Raw genomic sequence first — 19624 nt, 5'->3', positions numbered from 1 at the left:
AGTGGATACAATTGAGCCTAGATTCTAAGCTTGATAAATGCACAAAAAGTTTGTCAAATAACGTTGATGAATACTTTATGTTTCTCAAAGGAGAAAGATAGCATCAAACGTGAGAATAACAAGTATATTTTTTAAATTTGTCACTTTATTGAGGGTCTGATGAGAATACCTGAAGTTAAAGACAAGCTGTATTCCAAAGGAAAGGGTGTTGGGCCCTACTGTGAGAGATACCCAAGTTTTATTGGAATACAGTCATGCCCATTCCCTTTCACGCTACAAGAGCACAGCTGAGTAGTTGCAACAGACACATATGACCTGCAAAGCCTAAAATATTTATTCTCTGGCTCTTTACAGAGAAAGTTTGCCAACCCTGCTCTATATGAAGAAGTTAGGGTAGGGCATGTTTCACTTATTCTCATAGCACAAATTAACGCATTGGCAAAGCATCTCCTTATTTTCAAACCAGTCCTCTACCTTCAGCACCTCTAAAAATTCTTCAAACCCAATAAAAACATAATAATTCAAACTACAGGGAAAGAAGTCAAGTCATCACAAGGAAATAGTGATAGAATCAAGGAAGACTCTGGAAATTCTATTAATGGTAACATTTCACATTTTTAAAAATAAGAAAATACCGACTGGCCAGCATCTATAGAATCCTGTGCAATTTTGTCTGACTGTTATTAAGTTCTTCAGTTTCTCAGTATTATAGAAGGATCCTATGATAAAGTCTTCTTAGAATGTATTAATTTTGCCCTTTATGAAGAATTGCCAGGCATCCTTGTAGAAGGCAAAAAGGACCATGATTTCATGGTGTTTCCCATTTTGCCTTACCTGCCACCAAATTCCAACTTACATTTAGTATTAAACTGTGGTCCTCAGCTTGACCTCAATTCCATTTCTCTTCTTTCTTTAGCTGATATATGATCAAATATTTTTTTAGAATAATTTTGAATTGCGCAGCTATCTGTGTGTGTAACTATAAATAGTCCCAAAGCCTTTTTGAAAGTAGGTAGGATTTATAAATTATAAATAATTAAACATAAATATTAGGCAAGTATGTTCATTTTAATGTTTTGGTAATACTGTAATGATAATTATGTCAATATTTCCTTTTATAAATTTACTAATTATTTCAGAGCTGCTTGGGACACACAACTTTTTCCCAAACCTATATTCCAACAACAGACAGATCATGTTCCAAGACCACGATGGATTTCTTCCTAGGGAAACCGATGAATTTGATTTCAAACCCTCAAAAATTATTTTTAGCTCCAGGGAATTCAGCGTGTGCATTGTTAGATCAGAGATACATTTATATTCATCCAGAATAATGGAAAAATGTACATTTCTATGCAGCATGAAAGTAGTTCCCAATTCTATAACATGAGGAGATGTTAAAATATTAATCTCTTTTTTTAGACTAAAAAAGATTAAAGCTCCTGTTCCCAAAAGTACAAAATGAGGCAAACTAGATCAGTCAGAAAGAGATCTATAAAATTCTAAAACCAGTCCTACTCCTCTGGAAAGCATTCAATAATTCAGTATGCAAAGGGTGAAATATTCAAATAAGGCTGTTTTCCCCAATACCCGAGAGTCTCAGCTTAGCAATGAACTAGGACACTAATTTTTTCTTAATGTAGTAATTGGAAATACAGAATCAGGATTTCTAATGATGTTACATGGATTCCTTAATTTGCAAGTCTTGAATGTTATAGAAGATGGGTGAATAAAAGAGAAAGCTGGCTTAAAAAAAAAAAAAAAACCCGAAGAGGTCACATATTGCACCACACAATGAGATACTGAAAAAAGACAGAATTCTTTGCCCACCAACATATTTGTTGAGAATGCCATACCTTTAGAGAGGATTTTTTTAAAACAATGTCGATTTCATTATGTCTTTCAAGCTCTCGGTTCATGTTTTCCAGTAATAACCAAATTATTAGTTAATTTTTTATAAGATGTTTACAATTGGCAGACCAAACTTCTTCAGACTGTTCCATTATTTTGTTTGTTTTGAAACCTACAAAAGTCCAAGGCTCTACATGGAAGTATTTGTTCTATGAATTTCCCCATTTCATGAAAGCTTAAGATTAATTCATTATAAAAATCTTAGATTTCACTTAAAAAGCTCAGATTTCACAGAGTGGAGTAGGACTAATCAAATATGGGACTTCTTCAAATATGGGACACTTGAAATGGTAACTTCAACTTGGATAACTCCAGAAATGTTTTTCTTTCCCCGGATTAGTGTATAATTCTAATAAATGGTATTCAAAGGACAGAGCCACAGACACACCTAATAAAATTTCCAGACCATAAAAATCAAGCAAAAAAGTAAAGATGACAGGGGCAAAGATCTAAAGATGTCAGAGTTTCATTTTGAGATTCTTAGAGAAATGGTAATAGTAGAAAAATCCAGGTAATGATTATGGTGTTATCATTTTGATGTGTATTTAATAATAATGAAGTGAAAGTAATCATCATCTCAACATCTGGCACCAGAATTACTCCTGGAGGGGAACCATCTTTGTTTAGGATAGTACCTTGAAAGGCTCTTGTAGGAGAAAAGAATCTGTGAAATAATATGTGATAGTTCTGCCACTTTTCCTGGACATGGATGGATTTTTCTTCCTCCTGACAGGTGGGTGAAGAGGACAGAGAGAAGGGAAAGAGAGAGAGAGGATGGAGCCAGCGAGGTGAAGGCTATTGCTGAGACAGTTGAAGGACTTGTTTTCTTAGCTGTGATGTAAGGCCCTCCTAGGGTTCCATGAAACATTTTTACTGAAGTTTATTTTGCTCACAAAGGAACTAGAAGAAGAGGCAGAGTTAACATTGACCATGTGGAGGGAGCAGGAGCCCAGGAGGCAAGAGAAGACAGGAGGGGACATGAGAGCATAAGTCCCACCCCAGAACTTGTCCAAATCGTGGGCATGGGATTTTGATAACCTTAAGCAAATGTTTACTTAGATCTCAAGAGTAAAAACCTTCTTCCAGGATGAGGGATCTCTGGATAACCTAAATCACTAGTTCTCAACGGATGGCTCCTGAACCAGCAGCATCAGCATCACCAGGCTTCACCCTGACCCACCGAATCAGAAACTCCGGGGGTGGGGCTCGCCAATCTGTGTTTTAATAAGTCCTCCAGGTGATTCTGATGCACAAAAAATTTGAGAATCACTGACCTGAAACAATGGTTCCAGCCTTGGCCACGTATTAGATTCACTTGTGACGTGATGATTAAAAACATACAGATGCCAGTGAATCTTTCTCAACAGTTGCACCAACCTCAACAAATTATACTTCAAAGACACAAATTATTGAAAATAAGTCGACAGGCAGAAAAGTCAAAAATCTCTGTTAAGCAACATTTTAAATTGGCCTTCTGGTTGAATTTCCTAAAAATAATTTAGTAATTCTGACTTAAAATCCATGTTCAATATTATATTTATGCACTCCAATAGCATTAATTCTTCTGTTCACTTCAAACTCTTCTGTTAGACTACTTAACAGATTTCAATACAAAAAATGGGGGGCTGTAGGAAGACAGTTGAGAGTGGAGAATAGCAAGAAAGAGGAGAAATCAGGGGAAGCGGTTTGTAGCAAACATTTCCACTTACCCCGACCCATTGCATAAAGGGACAGTCATCAATCTCAGAAGAGTAGAAACAGGACACGAGATAGTCCCATACAGAGATGGCCATGCCAACATCAAAGACAAGCACCTTTCAAATTTAAATCCTGAGTCCTATGATCTTCACTGCTGGACGATAGAAGCAGATAGTATATGTGGCCTGAACACACATCAAAGGGACCTGGATTAGAGATTTTGACCATTTCACAGAGCCTCCCAGGGAGGCTGCTTCTTTTTCATATGTTTTTTGTTTGTTTCTTTATTCAGGTAACATTCGTTCATAACATTATACAGATTTCAGGTGTATATCATTATAATTCAATTTCTGTATACACTACATCATGTTCACCACCAAAAGTCTACTTTCCATCCATCACCTTACAAATATCCCCCTTTACCCCTTTCGCCCGCCCCCTACCCCCCTTCCCCTCTGGTAACCACCAATCTGTTCTCTGTATCTATGCGGTTGTTTTGTTGTGTTAGGTTTTTTTTTAATCGTCCACATATGAGTGAAATCATACAGTATTTGGCTTTCTCTGTCTGACTTATTTCACTTAGCATAACACCCTCAAGATCCATCCACATTGTTGCAAAGGAGGGTGCTTCTTAATACTAAGAAGGGCAAGGAAAAGCTTCCACAGAATTTCTCTAAAATAATTCTCCAGGTTTCTGTAATGGTGAGAACACATGGAGCTAGTAAGAAATCTGCACCTTTCAATGTTAAGAAACATACATACACAAAACTCTCATTTCTGTCCTCATCTTTAAAATGGATATTTTCTCTAATTTCAAATTAATAACACAGAAAAATTGGAGGTACTTTAAATTTCATGGTAATATCCACAAATACTGAAATTCTGATATCTCATTAGGTTCCAGTGAGGGATTAAAGTGGTGCCATCTAAGAAAGAAGTCTTCCCTGTAATAATTATGAAAATTCAAAATTCCTTATAATGGGTTTTCTCAAACTGAATAATACTGTTTTGCTTTCTTTTGAAATACATGCTTATTAAAAGAAAAAATAACCACTTTTCCTTAAATCAGTAGCATGAGTTTATGTACAGTGAACAATACTAATTATTTGGAATAAAGAAAAATTTAATAGTATTATAAGTAAATAATAATGCCTAACACTTACAGAGCACTTTCTATGTACCAGGCTCCTAAATCTTTTCCTATGTTAACTCAATCCCCACAACGATCCTGAGGTAGGTGCTGTTATTTTCATCTTCATGTTACTGATGAGGCACAGAGAGGTTTAAGTGCCTACCCAATGTCACACAGCTAATAAAGAGCTGAGGTTTGGACCAGGGAATTGGGCTTCAAAGTTCACACTCTAAGTCAATCCTGCCTCTCAAATGATTCAGATTACTTGCACAGGAATGAAATGAGTCTTTTCCTGAACATTTTAGTTAGAGATCTTATTGCTTCACACAAAAGAGGAACCTGCCCTTCCTGATAGTCTATTCGTGAGTGAGTGGACATGACTTCGTTTTTGTATGATTGCTCTCCTCCATTTCTGGCCTGAACCTAGATGATAACGTAAAAACCTCCTGTTTGCACCACAGGATGCAGACACAGGTTTCTATGGAGAGTTTTCATGAGCACAAGAATGGTGTTTCATGTTTTCTTCTGAGATGACAAATTCTCTCATGTGAGGAAGGCAGTGTAGGGTCAGGTTTTATATCGCTGTAACATGTTCCTCTTGAATTATTCAACTGCCATTGGAAGTCCCCATCACTATCACTTTTAGAACATTCTTTTCTCTCATAATTGAGTAAATCCTGCAAAAATAGGCCAGGCTCTGCTCAAGAGGTACCGTTGCCCCTAGAGTTGTAATAAAACAATGAGACCCGAGAGTCCAAGCGCCTGTCGTATGCTTACCTACCTGATCCCCTCTCCATAAATTAAACCACTGAAGTACTGGGTGCAGTAAAGAATGCAACGTAACTGATTTTGAATTCACATGTGAATCACCTGAACGTTTTATTTAGGATATTGAAGTAAAATATACATGTAAGATACTGCCGAGGCATGAAGCAGATAATCCTATAAGAGAGTGCCAGGAGAGCCAACAAAAATTGGGATGTTGCCATAGTTACCAGGAAACACATAGCCTAGAATCTCAGTGTCAGTAAGATATTGAAAATGCGGCAAAATAAGCTCTTAAATCTGGGGTCATTCTCACCTCTGTGCTTTAATTAGCATGATCTTGGACTTTGGAAACAAGCCACAATGAAAAAAAGTGTCTTCAGTTCTGCCTGTTGGCAACATTCTATCCTTATGAAGCTCTCTCTCTGGAGCTTTTGCTGCATTTCAGTGTAATTGGAGACACAGCCTCCTTCTAAAATGAAGAAAATCTCCTAATTAGGGAGTTGACCTGACCTGTCTGTCATTCAGGGAAGCCCACCACCATCAGTAACCCAGGGAGAACTGCGGTTCTAGCTGGATCAGAATACTTTGATTAGTTCTACATCACCCAAGGGAGCTACTTTTGTCTCAGCAGACAAAATCAGTAGTAAAAATCTAAGAGTGGCTTATCATTAGCCCCAGCATACCCTTTATTCACTGTTTTCTTCATTATATTTCAGCCATTTATAAGAGAAATTCAAATATGTATAGTATGCGGATCAAGGAATCATAACCACAATCTTTATCCAGATAGTCACAGATGAAAGACAAAAAGAAACAAAGGCAGAAAGAGAGAGAAAGACACCTTCCATCTGTGACAGAGCTTAAACATAAATGACAAATTGGGCCTAAATTGAAATTAGGCTTCAAGGCTATGATGAAATAAATTTATTATGTCTTCCTTTCTATTTGCTTTATTTGATTTTTCTCATATAAAAATGTGTAGGACTCTGACAAGTTTACCAACTGCTGCATAAATTATGAAGGAGATGATGGACAGAAGTATAATTAGAAGGAAGAATGGCATTGGTGAAGTAGCAAACGGGTGGAAGCATGTCAATTTTGTAAATCCAACAGAAGTTCGTGGGCTCAGTGATCTGCAAATAGAGTGCTATATATCTGTAGTAAATACATCTGTAGTAAATACATCTGTAGTAAACGTGTGAAGAATACCTAGGTAGTTTGCAGTCATGTCTATTCAATATGGCCCTGTTTTTCTATTCAGATCCATTTCCGGACCCTGTATCTAATACACACACAGTTCCACAGGAAGAATCATTATTTTTCTTCTAGAACCATCGATGGGTCACACCTTAAACCACCACCTTAGAGCAGATGAGTTCCATAAAGGACTTTGTGTGTGACTCTCCCAAATTGATAGATGATTGTCTCATATATTATCTTTAATATGAGGTTTTCAAGTTTAAGAACTATATGTGTGTATCATTGTAACACATTTTAAAGCAGGCATATTTTGTATATACTCATATATTTTACCTTAAAATGTACTCAATATATCAAGAAAATGCAAGAGAATCAACTGAAAAACTTTTCATAAAATGATATACTTGGACAAATATCTACAAAACATTTTAAAGACCAAGCATTAATACCAAAACATCTACAAAGAATATTTACAAATCTATGAAATAAGATGTACGCTTAAGTAGTAAAAGGAGCCCCGCCACACACACACAAACACAAAATAAATCAAGAAATGCAAAATGCCATTTAGGATACTAAAAAATTTTATGTCAAGAATCATCAGAAAACAAATTAAAATAAGACACCCACTACCTAATGTTGGCTATATAATTTAAGAGAGCACTAAGGTTTTCAATGGTGTTGTCACCAGCACCGGTCAGCTTGGTGCAGTGTGGTCCCAGGTTCTTGGTCCACAGACACAAAAGAATTTGAGAGTAGACACACAGCAGAAGTTTTAACAGAGGAGGATTTATTAGCAAAGTGAAAGTACACCCCTAAAGGGAGGGGTGGGCAGGCTTGAGGGGGAGCAACTGTGCCAAAGTGGTGGTGGTCAGTGGTTTTGGAAGGTCAGGTCCAGGGGTGGGTGAGGGTCTTGGAATGTGTGCCAATCGGGGGCATTGTTTCCACCTCCACATCGGGAGGGGGAGATTCTTTCCTTACATAGGCATCTCCATTAACTGTCATGGCGGTGATTACCCACAAGTGGGGTCAAAACTGCAATGCAAATGAGGGTATAATAAGGCTTGGGGCTACTCCCGGTCAGGGTCGGGGGGAGTACTGCACGTCAGAAGAGCCGCTGCCCAGCCATTAGGATGCTGCACCTGGTGGAGTAACCTTGCTCCCAGCTGCTATCTAGCTTCCTGCATATCTGGGCACTTCCATGCACTACTATTGGAAGAATAAACTGCACAGCTTTTCTGAAAGCAATGCAGCAATACTTACTTGAAATCCTTAAAAATGTTCATTTCATAACTTTCGAACTAGTAATTCTATTTCTAGGGATTTATACCAATGAAATAATCAAAGATGCAAATATTTATGTACAAGGATATTTTTTACTGTGTTATCCCTCATAAGTAAAATTAGAAGCAATCTATATGTTCAACAATAGGGCAATATTTAAATTAATTATATCACATTTATATAAAAGAATATCAAGCAAGTATCAAAATAATGTTTTTGAAAAAGTGATGGATAATTAGGAGAACATGGTATAAGTTTAGATGGAAAAGAAACAGATACAAAACTATGTTTACAGGATGATCTATATTTAAGTTTATTGGACTAGACCCATATCAATTTCATTATAATAACTAAAAATGTTTTCTTTGATTATGAAGATCCTAAATCAGAGGTCAGCAAACTTGTTCTTAAAGGGTCGGATAGTAAATATTTCAGGCTTTGCAAGATTTAGTTTGTATTTAATCACAGGCTAGGAGGCAAAATCAAATATATCATAGTGGTTCTTACATAACAATTTAAAATATAACCACTTAAAGTTGTAACAGCCATTTTTAGCTTGCAGGCCACTAAAAAACAGACAGCTGGCTATAATTTTCCAACCCTCGTCCTGCATTAGGAAAACTTCAAGTCACTTTCTGGCTTAAAATGTCCTATTCAGGAGGTGGGAATATTAATGCCTGCCCAAAGCACCTTGCAGGATTGTGGCGAGGACCTGACTTGCAGGGAAGATTATGGCAAATGTAAACTGTTAAAAAAAAAAAAAAATCACCATGTGGAAGAATTTGCTCTCATCTGGAGTTCCTTTTTCTCTTTTCTGCCCACCTAAATCCTACCAGTCCTTCAGGGACTGGCTGAGGTGACACCTTTTCCAAGAAGCCACCCCCACTCTTAAAGCTACAGCAATCTCTTTCTTCATTCAGAGACTGTGCGTGCCCTTCAGATTTCTGCATGGGTATATGATATTTTTTTCTCAAATCAGATGATTACCCTGAAGGAGGTACTTGCCTTGGATATTGTTTTCTATCCTGCATTGGCAATAGCTCACCATAATTATTTTGAATTTATTATATATTTAAAATACGCCGATTAAATTAAATGGCAGGAACTGCACGCTGTGTCTGTTCTAGGAATCTTCAGCTTTGTAGTTCCGGGGAATGAAGACTTAACCACAAAGCAGTCTTTCATTTGAAAATTTTTAAAGATATACACCAATAACAACAAATAGGTACAAGAACATCGTTTAATGTTTCCGGGAAAGCACAATGGCTCCCAGTACACCACAGCCATCACCATGCATTCCCACTTGACTGCAAGAGTAACAGTAATAATACCTGGCAGCTGGGGAATCCATTGACTTCTTATAATTACTAGGAAGTTGATTCTCTATAAATTCTGTTAATCTAAACTATTCTCATTTTACTGATATAAAATCTCAATTTTCATGAGATGAAATAATTTAAGCATCATTTAAAAAGTTGTAAAGCTTCAAACAGTCATTAATGATGTGCCTGTGACCCTTCACTCTGCACACATTCCAAACCAATAGCTCTTTTAGTTTCTTATTTCATTATTTTTATCTTTAAAATAACTTGCAGGTGTCCTTGGCAAACAAGATGCTTTAAGCAACCAAGAATTATTTAGAGCTTCCCCAGTAATGACCTCATGGTGTCCTAAATGTGCTAGGTGTCATGGGGGATGTGAAGAAGTAGAATTAATCTCTTAAAATCATAGGCCATGTATACAGCAACTTCAAGTATTTGGAAAAGTCCAAGAATAAGATAAGAACAAAAATAAAGGTCATAGATTCATATTTTTACAAGATGGCCATTCAGAGCTCAAGAACATATTTATTAAAATATACATCCATAAAAGGGACCAGATTTGATATATGGGCTTAGGAAGCAACTGTCAGAGGTCATCAATGTCCTACTCAATAAGTGGGAATAATAATACCAGCCCTAACACTTCCCAGTGTGTATTAGTTACCCGATGCTCAACAAGTTACCCCCAAACTTAGCACTTAAAACAATAACCATGTATTATTATTTCTGTTTCTTTGGGTCAAGAATCCACATATAGCTTAGCTGAGTGGTTCTGGCTCAAGGTGCCTCATGAGATTGTAGTCAAGGTGTTGGGAGGTCTGTAGTCTCATCTAAAGGCTCAACTGTAGGAAAATTTGCTTCCAAGCACATTCACATTGTTGTTGTTGGCAGGCGTCAGTTCTATACTGGCCTTTGGCCACAGAATTTAATTCCTCATAATGTGGGCCTCTCCATAGAATGCTGGAGTGTCCTTATGATATGACAGCTGGCTTCCCCTAGAGGAAGTGATGAGAGAGGGAGAGAGAGACAGACAGACAGAAGGACAGAGAGAGAGCTGCTCTAGATGGAGGCCAGTGTTTAATTCCGTAATCTCAGGTGTGTGTGCTATACCATCACTTCTGCCGTATTCTATTGGTCACACAGACCAAGGCTGATATAGTGCTGGAAGGGACTACAATGGTGTGAATGACAGGAGCTGGGGACCATTGGGGGCTACCTTCGAAGCTGGCTACCACAAAGAGTAGCTGGATAGAGTATTCAGAATCACTTAAAACAAGTATTTTGTCACATCCCTTGACTTGCTGGGGTCCCGGGAACCCAGTAAGAAAGAAGTAGGTATATCTGACTATCAAGGAGTGGGTATTGCAATAGAAGCCAGATTACAGGGAGGAACAGCAGGAACATTGAAGACAAAAATCAAAAAATCACCCTGCTCTAGACTGAATTATGCCCCCTCAAAATTCATATGCTGAACCCCTAACTCCCATTGAGGTGGTATTTGGACATGGGGCCTTTGGGAGGTAAATAAATTTAGATGAGTTCACGAGGATAAGGCCTTAATGATAGGATTAGTGCCCTTATAAGAAGACACACCAGAGAGCTCTCTCACTCACTCTCTCTCCCTCTCACTTGCTTTCTCTCTCTCTCCCTACCATGTAAGAATACAGCATAAAGGCAGGCATCTGCAAGCCAGGAAGAGAGCTCTCACCAGAACCCAACCATGCTAACATGACACCCTGATCTTGAACTTCTCAGTCTCCAAAACTGTGAGAAATAAATTTACATTGTTTAAGCCCCCCAGTCTATGGCATTTTGTTATGGCAGCCCAAGCAGACCTTATATACACCCTAAGTTAAAAGTAGTTTAGCCTGTGCTAGACTGTGCAACAAGGCCCAAGTGTCATAAGGGAGCAGTGGTTCTGGGTACACATTTCTTGGCTCTCTGGAGGCGAGATGCATTTGAAATAAAAATGAAAAGAGCATATTTCTAGAAACCCCAAGAGACGGTAAAATTGAAAGAGCTACATCATTAGGTGCTCAAGAAAAGAAGGGAATGGCTTTTAAAAAGCTATGCCTGAGAAATGGAAAGCTTTCCCTAACATCTAGAGAAAGAAGCAAGTGACAGAGGCCCAGAAGATGCCATCAGGAATAGCAGAGAGGAAGCTCAGAGTGGCTGAGGTCAAGAGTAGTTCAGCTTCACAGTTTGGGTGTCCCAACAGACACCGTGGTGGGCTGATGGTGGCCACGTCAACATGGCAAGTGGAAACAGGGCAGAAAAAAGGCAGAGGGACAGCATGAGCAGCAGCCAGAGCAGAAAGACAGTAAAGCCAAGGGCAGCTGCTGGGATCTGCAGAGAGAGAGACACATCATTGGGTCTTTGTGAGATACAAAATGTAGACGAGTGGGAGTTCAGCCATTTGGCTAGGAGGAGTTACAAATCTAGAAGATTTAGGGGCAATCGGTTAAAGGAAACTTCCCTAGGAGACATAAGCTAGCAGAATATTGGGAACATTAAGATGGTACTTCATTATCTGGTTCCCCAGCCAAGAGCCCAATAAAAACATCAAGTTTGCAGAGAAGGCATCCCTCTGTGATACGAAATGACAGCCGACCGAGAAGACACAGAAAAACCTTGAAAAAACAAGTCTAATTATCCTAAATACATAGCTGTGGTGTCATTTTATAGAGGAGCAAAGAGCCCTGTGCACCTTAATATTCTGGAAGGCTTCACCCAGTAGTAAGTGACATCGCACTAAGGGCCTTCTGGCATAATTACCTTACAAAGAGTTCAATTGCATTGCTTATACTTTGCCTATAAATGCATAAGATTGTATAAAATGATTAAGGAAATAATTATATAAAAAAGAGTTCATCTCAGGGATTATTTTTATACTTTTAAAAACCAAGGTATGGCCCGGCCCCATGGAGTAGCAGTTAAGTGCACGCACTCCACTGCTGACGGCCCAGGTTCAGATCCCAGGCGTGCACCGACGTACTGCTTGTCAGGCCATGTTGTGGCGGCATCCCACATAAAGTGGAGGAAGATGGGCACGGATGTTAGCTCAGGGCCAGTCTTCCTCAGCAAGAAGAGGAGGATTGGCATGGATGTTAGCTCAGGGCTGATCTTCCTCACAAAAAAAAAAAAAAAGAGAGAGAGATAATTCACCATTTTAAAGTATACAATAAAGTAGTTTTTAGTATATTCAGAGTTGTGCAACCATCACCACTATCTAATTCTAGAAGATTTCATCACCACAAAAAGAAATCTTGTATCCGTTATCAGTCACTTTCCATTCCAAACTGGCCCCAGCCCCTGCCAATGACCAATCTACTCTCTGTTTCTATGGATTTGCCTATTCTGGGCATTTAATATAAATGGAATCATACAATATATACTGCTAGAAACATTCATGTATAAGTTTCTGTGTGAACATACGTTTTCAATTCTAGGAGTAGAATTTCTAAGTCATATGGTAACTGTCAGCTTAACTTTTGAGGAACTGTAAAACTATTTTCAAAGCAGTTGCACTATTTTAGAGCAATGTTTAATGATTCAAATTTCTCCATATCCTCATCAATACTTATTATTTTATTTTCCTTTCATTAGTATTATTATTATTACATCCTAGTGGATGTGAAGTGGTATCTTGTGATTTTGATATTCAGTTCCCTAATGACTAATAACTTTGAGTATCTCTTCATGCTTGTTGTCCATTTGTATATCTTCTTTGACTCTTTTACTCATTTTTAAATTGGGTTATTTGTCTTTTTATTATTGGGTTGAAAGAATTCTTTATATATTCTGGATACAAGACCCTTATCAGATATATGATTTGCATTCTGTGAATTGTCTTTTCACTTTCTCTCTTTTTTTTTTTGTAGAGAAGGATTCACTCTAAGCTAACATCTGTTGCCATCTTCCTCTTTTTTCTTCTCCCCAAAGCCTCAGTGCATGGTTGTATATCCTAGTTGTAAGTCCTTCCAGTTCTTCTGTGTGGGCTGCCACCACAGCATGGCAAACGACAGACGGATGGTGTGGTCCTGTGACCAGGGCCGCCGAAGCAGTAAGAGCACCGAACTTAAACCACTAGGCCATCAGGGCTGGCTCTCTTTTCACTTTCTTGATAGAGTCTGCTATGGCCTGAATGTTTGTGTCCCCCCCAAAACTCATAGGTTGAAATCTTAACCCTCAAAGGTGATGGTATTAATAGACAGGGCCTTTGAGAGGTGATCACGAGCATGGAGCCCTCATGAATGGGATTAGTGCTCTTATAAAAGAGACCTCACAGAGCTCCCTAGTCCCTTCCACCATGTGAGGATACAAGAAGTCTACAACTCGGAAGACAGCCCTCACCCGACCATGCTGGCACCCTGATCTCAGATTTCCAGCCTCCAGAACAGTAAGCAGTAAATTTCTGTTGTTGATAAGCTACCCATTTGGTGGTGTTTTGTTATAGCAGCCCAAGCAGAATAAGACTGTCATTCCATTTACGAAAGATTTTAACTTTGATGAAGCCCAATGCCCAATTAATTAATTTATTTTTTGATTGCCTGTACTTTAGTTGTCATGTCTAAGAAACCATTCTCTAGTCCAATATCATGAATATTTACACCTATGTTTTCTTCTAAGAGTTTTATAGTTTTAGGTGTTAGCTTTTGGTCTTTCATTCATTTTGAGTTAATTTTGTATATGGTGTGATATAGGGTCCAAATTCATTTGTTTGCATGTATATATCCAGTTGTCCCAGCATATTTGTTGAAAAGACTATTCTTTCCCCATTGAATGATTTTGGCACCCTTATCAAAAGTCAATTGACTATAGATACATTAGTTTATTTACTGATAAATTGATTGCTCAAGTTTTATTCCATGGATCTATATGTTTATCCTTATGCCAATACCATACTGTCTTTGTAATATGTTTTGAAATTGGAAAGTATGAGTCCACAATCTGTTCTTTTTTTTTCAAGATTGTTTCAGCTATTTTGGGTCCCCTGAATTACTATATGAATTTAGCATCAGCTTGTTTATTTCAACAAAAAGGGCAGTTGGAATTTTATGGAGATTGCATTGAATAAAACGATGTTGAAAACAATTAATGGAGACAAATGATTGGAAATATGTCCTGTGTTCATAATTTAGAAGACTTAATATTGGTAAGATGGCAATATTTCCCAAATTAATTTACTTCATTTGTTTACACTCTAATCTTTATCATTTCCTTCCTTCCACTAGCTTTGGGTTTAGTTTGCTTTCCTTTTTCTAGTTTCTTAAAGTAGAAGGTGAGGGCATTGATTTGAGTTCTTCTTTTTTAATGTAGATGTTTACAGCTATAACTTTTCTTCTGAGCACTGTTTTCACCGCATCCCACAGTTTTGATAGTTGTGTTTTCATTTTCATTGATCCCAAAGTATTTTCTATTTCCACTGTGATTTCTTCTTTGACCTACTGGTTATTTAGTAATGTATTGTTTAATTTCCACATATTTGTGAATTTTCATTCTTCTGCTATTGATTTTTAATTTCATTCCATTTGGCCAAAGAACATAATTTGAATGATTCAATCCTTTTATATTTATTAACTTGTCTTATGCCCTAACATAAGGTCTATACTGGAGAATGTTCCATGTCCACTTGAGAATGTGCATTCTGCTATTTATCGGGTGGAGTGATGATAGATAGATAGATAGATAGATAGATAGATAGATAGATAGATAGATAGTCATGCATCACTTAATGATGGCAGTACGTTCTTAGAAATGCATCAGTAGGTGATTTCATTTTTGTGCAAACATCATAGAGTGTACTTACACAAACCTAGAGGGTATAGCCTATTACATACCTAGGCTATATGGTACTAATCTTATGGGACCACCATCCCATACGCAGTCCATCATTGACCAAAACATCGTTATGCAGCACATGACTGTATAGATATTTCTATCTATCTATATATTTATATATCTCATATAGTTAACCAACTAGACCTAACAGATAGATATAGATACAGATACAGATATAGATATAGATATATATGTTGGGTCTAGTTGGTTAACTAGTGTTCTCTCTCTATATATATCTGTTTGGTCTAGGTTGTGTTGTTCAAGTCTTCTATTACCTTGCTAATCTTCTCTCTAATCGTTCTATCCTTTATTGAAAGTGAGATATTGAAGTCTCCAACTAATATTATTGACATCTATTTCTCCCATCAATCCTATCAAATTTACTTCATGTATTTTGGCCCCCTGTTGTTAGGTGCATATATGTTTTTAATTGCTGTATCTTCTTGATGGATTTACTCTTTTGTTATTATAAATATCTTTGTCTCTATTAATTTATCTTAAAGTCTATTTTGTCTATATCTAATTACTGAAAAGGTAGGATTTATGTCTGTCATTTGCCATTTGTCTTCTTTGTCTGTGTGTTTTTTGTTCCTCTATCCCACAATTACTGCCCTCTTTCATTAGAGGGCACTAGATATTTCCTAGTCTACCATTTTATTCCCTGGTAATTTCCTTTTTATTTTTATTTTTTGGTATAATTTTCAAAATGGTTGCTCTGGGAATTGCAATTAACATCTGAACTTATAATGATAATCTAGTTCAAATTATTACTAACTTGGGGCCAGCCTGGTGGTTAAGTTCATGTGCCCCGCTTTGGCAGACCAGGGTTCACCAGTTTGGATCCTGGGCTTAGACCTGTGCACTGCTCAGCAAGCCATGCTGAGGCAGCATACCACATAGAGCAACTAGAAGGATGTACAACCATGACATACAAGTATCTACTGGGGCTTTGGGGAGAAAAAAGGAAAAAAGGAGGCAGAGTGGCAACAGATGTTAGCTCAGGGCCAATCTTCCTCAAAAAAAAAATGGTGTTGCAGAAAAAAATGAATTAAAAAAATTATCACTAACTTAATATCAATAGTATACAACAATTTTGATCTTATATAGCTCTGTTGCTCCCTGCTCCTTTATGCAGCTATTGACACAAATTATATCTTTATAGACTATGAGCCCATCAACATAGATTAATAATTATTGCTTTAAGCAGATTTCTTTTAAATCAGGTAGAAAAAATAAGGAGTTACAAAAAAACACATTTATACTGTCTTTTCTATTTACCTATGTAGTAAATATTTACTTTACTACCAGTGCTCTTTATTTCATTATGTTGATTCGCATTACTATTTATTGTCCTTTTATTTCACCTGAAGAGCCCTGTTAGTATTTCTTCTAGAGCAGGTGTGCTGGCAATGAACTGTGTCAGCTTTTGTTTATTCAAGGATGGTCTAATTTCTTCTTCATTTTTGAAGGATAGTTTTGCCAGATATAGAATTTTTAGTTGAGTATTTTTTCTGTCAGCACTTTGAATTTGTCATCCCACTGACTTCTGGCTTTCATAGCTGCTGGTGAAAAAAACAGCTTTTAATCTTATTGAGGATCATTTATATGTGATGAGTTGTTTCTCTATTGTTGGTTTCAAGATTTTGTCTTTCAAGAGTTGGATTATGATTTGTCTAGATGTGAATCTGGTTGAGTTTACCCTACCAAGAATTCATTGAGTTTCTTGGATGTGTAGATTAATGTTTTCCATCATATTTGGGAAGTTTTAGGTCATTGTTTCTTCAAATATTCTTTCTTCCCCTTTCTCCTCTCCTTCTGGAACTCCTATTATGTGTATGTTCTTCTGCTTAAAGATGCCCTCCAGGTCTCTGAGGCTCTGTTCATTTTTCTTCATTCTTTTTTCATCTTCCTCAGACTAGATAATATCAATTAACCTATCTTCAAATTCATCGATCTTTTCTTCTGCCTACTCAAATATGCTGTTGAGCCCCTCTAGCGAGTTCTGCATTTTAATTATTATACTTTTCAACTCCATTGTTTCTATTGGTTTCTTTTTATAATTCTCTCTACTGATATTTTCTATTTGGTGAGACATTTTTATCGTATTTTCCCTTAGTTCTTTAGACATGATTTCTTTTAGGTCCAAATATATCTAAAATAGCTGATTTAGGGGGCCGGCCCCGTGGCACAGCAGTTAAGTGTGCGTGCTCCACTTCAGCAGCCCAGGGTTCGCAGGTTTGGATCCTGGGTGCGCACCGATGCACCACTTGTCAAGCCATGCTGTGGCAGCATCCCATATAAAGTAGAGGAAGATGGGCACAGATGTTAGTCCAGGGCCTGTCTTCCTCAGCAAAAAGAGGAGGATTGGCATCGGATGTTAGGTCAGGGCTGATTTTCCTCACAAAAAAAAAAAAAGCTGATTTAAAGTCTTTGTCTAGTAAGCCCAATGTCTGAAATTATTCCCGGATAGTATTAATTAATTAATTAATTTTTTTGTGAGGAAGATTAGCTCTGAGCTAACATCTGATGCCAATCCTCCTCTTTTTTTGCTGAGGAAGATTGGCTCTAAGCTAATATCTATGCCCACCTTTCTCCATTTTGTTTGTGGGATGCCTCCAGAGCATGGCTTGATGAGCAGTGCATCAGTCTGCACCTGGGATTCTAACCTACAAACTCCGGACAACCAAAGCAGAGTGCGCGAACTTAACCACTGCACCACTGGGCTGGCCCAATTAATTGCTTTTTTCCCCAGTGTATGAGCCTTACTTTCTTGTTTCTTTGCATGTCTTGTAATTTTGGTTAACAACTTGACATTTGAAATAATATAATATAGCAATCAGAAAATTTTTATTACTCTGGAAATCAGATTCTCCTCCTCCCCAGAGTCTGTTGTTTCTGTTTTTAGTTTTTGTTGGTGTTTGTTGTTTAGTGATTTTTCTGAAGTAATTCTTTAAAGTCTGTATTCTTTATCATGTGTGGTGGCTGATGTCTCTGCTCAGTTAGCTTAGTAGTCAGCCAGTGATTAGACAGAATGTTCCCTAAATATCTGGAACCATTACTTCCCCCAATCTTTACCGAGCTACTTTCTGTGTGTATTGGGGAATGCCTTCAACATTCATCCAGGCATGAATGTTTCCAACTCTGTCTTGGCTTCCACTTCCTATTTGCACAGAGCCTCAAGGGCAGCCAGTGACAAGTATTTTGGGCCATCTCAGGTATTTTCTGAGCTTGCATACAGGCTTACTTATGCACATGGCTTTCTATATTCCCAGGAATATGTTGGAACTTTTAAAAGCATAATGCACACATCATTTCTCAGCCTTTCCTTTTGAGTTGTTTGGTTAGTATATTGTTTGTGTCAGCTGTTCTCCATTGCTGTAAACAGCTGTGCTATTAAAATTCTCACCAATTGCTCCCTGAGGAGAAGCCCTTAGCACCACTAAGTTTGATTGAGGTCAAATAAAGACAAACCATTTGAGTGGGGTTTTCCAGGAAACCAATAGACAGGCAAAAAAATGACAGTTCTTTGGGAATGAGGTCCTGTCTGTTCCTCCCAGTACCAGGAATGTGGGCTGTTATTTTTAAGGTGACCACTGAGCTGGGGAAGGGGGATGGGACTAAGGTAAGTTAAAACACTACAAAGCTCACTGTTCTTACAAAGATTCGGCTGTTTTGTTTTGCATAAATTCACCCAGGGTTGCTTCAAGTCAGAGTTCTAAAAAAGTTGATTGGCAATTTTTGCCAGTTTTTTCATTGCTTTGATGGAGGGGCACATTTTTGAAGGTCTTTACTATGCTATTTTTACAGATCCAGCTTGGAAATCTTCAGTTATCATGAAAATCTTCAAATGAGGAGCAAACCATTTCTCTCCAAATGGCAGATAATAAGATGTTCTAGAATGAGACAGCATTTTGAAAGTATATATATGGAATGATAGCTCCATGAATGTTAACTGATGTTTTACCAAAAAAAGTCTCATAATCAAGTAAGTTGCATAACATTGGGTTGAACAATGTTTAACAGACTTCCTTATTGCAGGACTTCTCAGTGATTCTGATATACAAGTCATCTATCATAAATCTCTATGCAGAAGATAATGTGCCACATTTTTTAAATTTACCAAAAAATTAAACTATTTTTTCCGCAGGTGCTTTGTGGGACTGGTGTTCCAAAGACTAAGTGAAACACACTGTCTGAGATGTCATTCCTGTCCTCTAAGGTTCTGTAGTCTGGATTTGCACTGTCTAATATCATAGCCACTAGCCACATATGGCTCTTGATCACTGGAAATGCAGCTAGTCTGAATTGAGATATGCTGTAAGTATAAAATACTGGATTTTGAAGACTTAGAACAGAAAAAATATTTTTTTAATTGATTACATATTGAAATAATAATATTTTGAATATATTTACTTTAAATAAAATATATGATTATTAAAATTATTTTGACCTATTTCTTTTTTTTTTT

General features: G+C 37.4%; 1 long non-coding RNA gene across 1 annotated transcript in view; it reads left to right on the top strand.

Annotated features, from left to right (window-relative positions):
* LOC147914356 (uncharacterized) overlaps positions 1–19624 on the top strand; it is a 1093764-nt gene extending 1074140 nt beyond the window's left edge. Inside the window, exons 2-3 of the long non-coding RNA XR_015555375.1 lie at positions 18964–19141; positions 19304–19624. This is a non-coding gene — a long non-coding RNA (uncharacterized LOC147914356). The remainder of the gene's footprint in view (positions 1–18963; positions 19142–19303) is intronic.

The sequence above is a fragment of the Ceratotherium simum genome, chromosome 20, assembly GCF_057802395.1.
Source record: "Ceratotherium simum simum isolate JZ-2026a chromosome 20, ASM5780239v1, whole genome shotgun sequence".
Lineage (NCBI taxonomy): Eukaryota > Metazoa > Chordata > Mammalia > Perissodactyla > Rhinocerotidae > Ceratotherium > Ceratotherium simum.
This window is presented reverse-complemented; position numbering and strand designations above follow the sequence as displayed.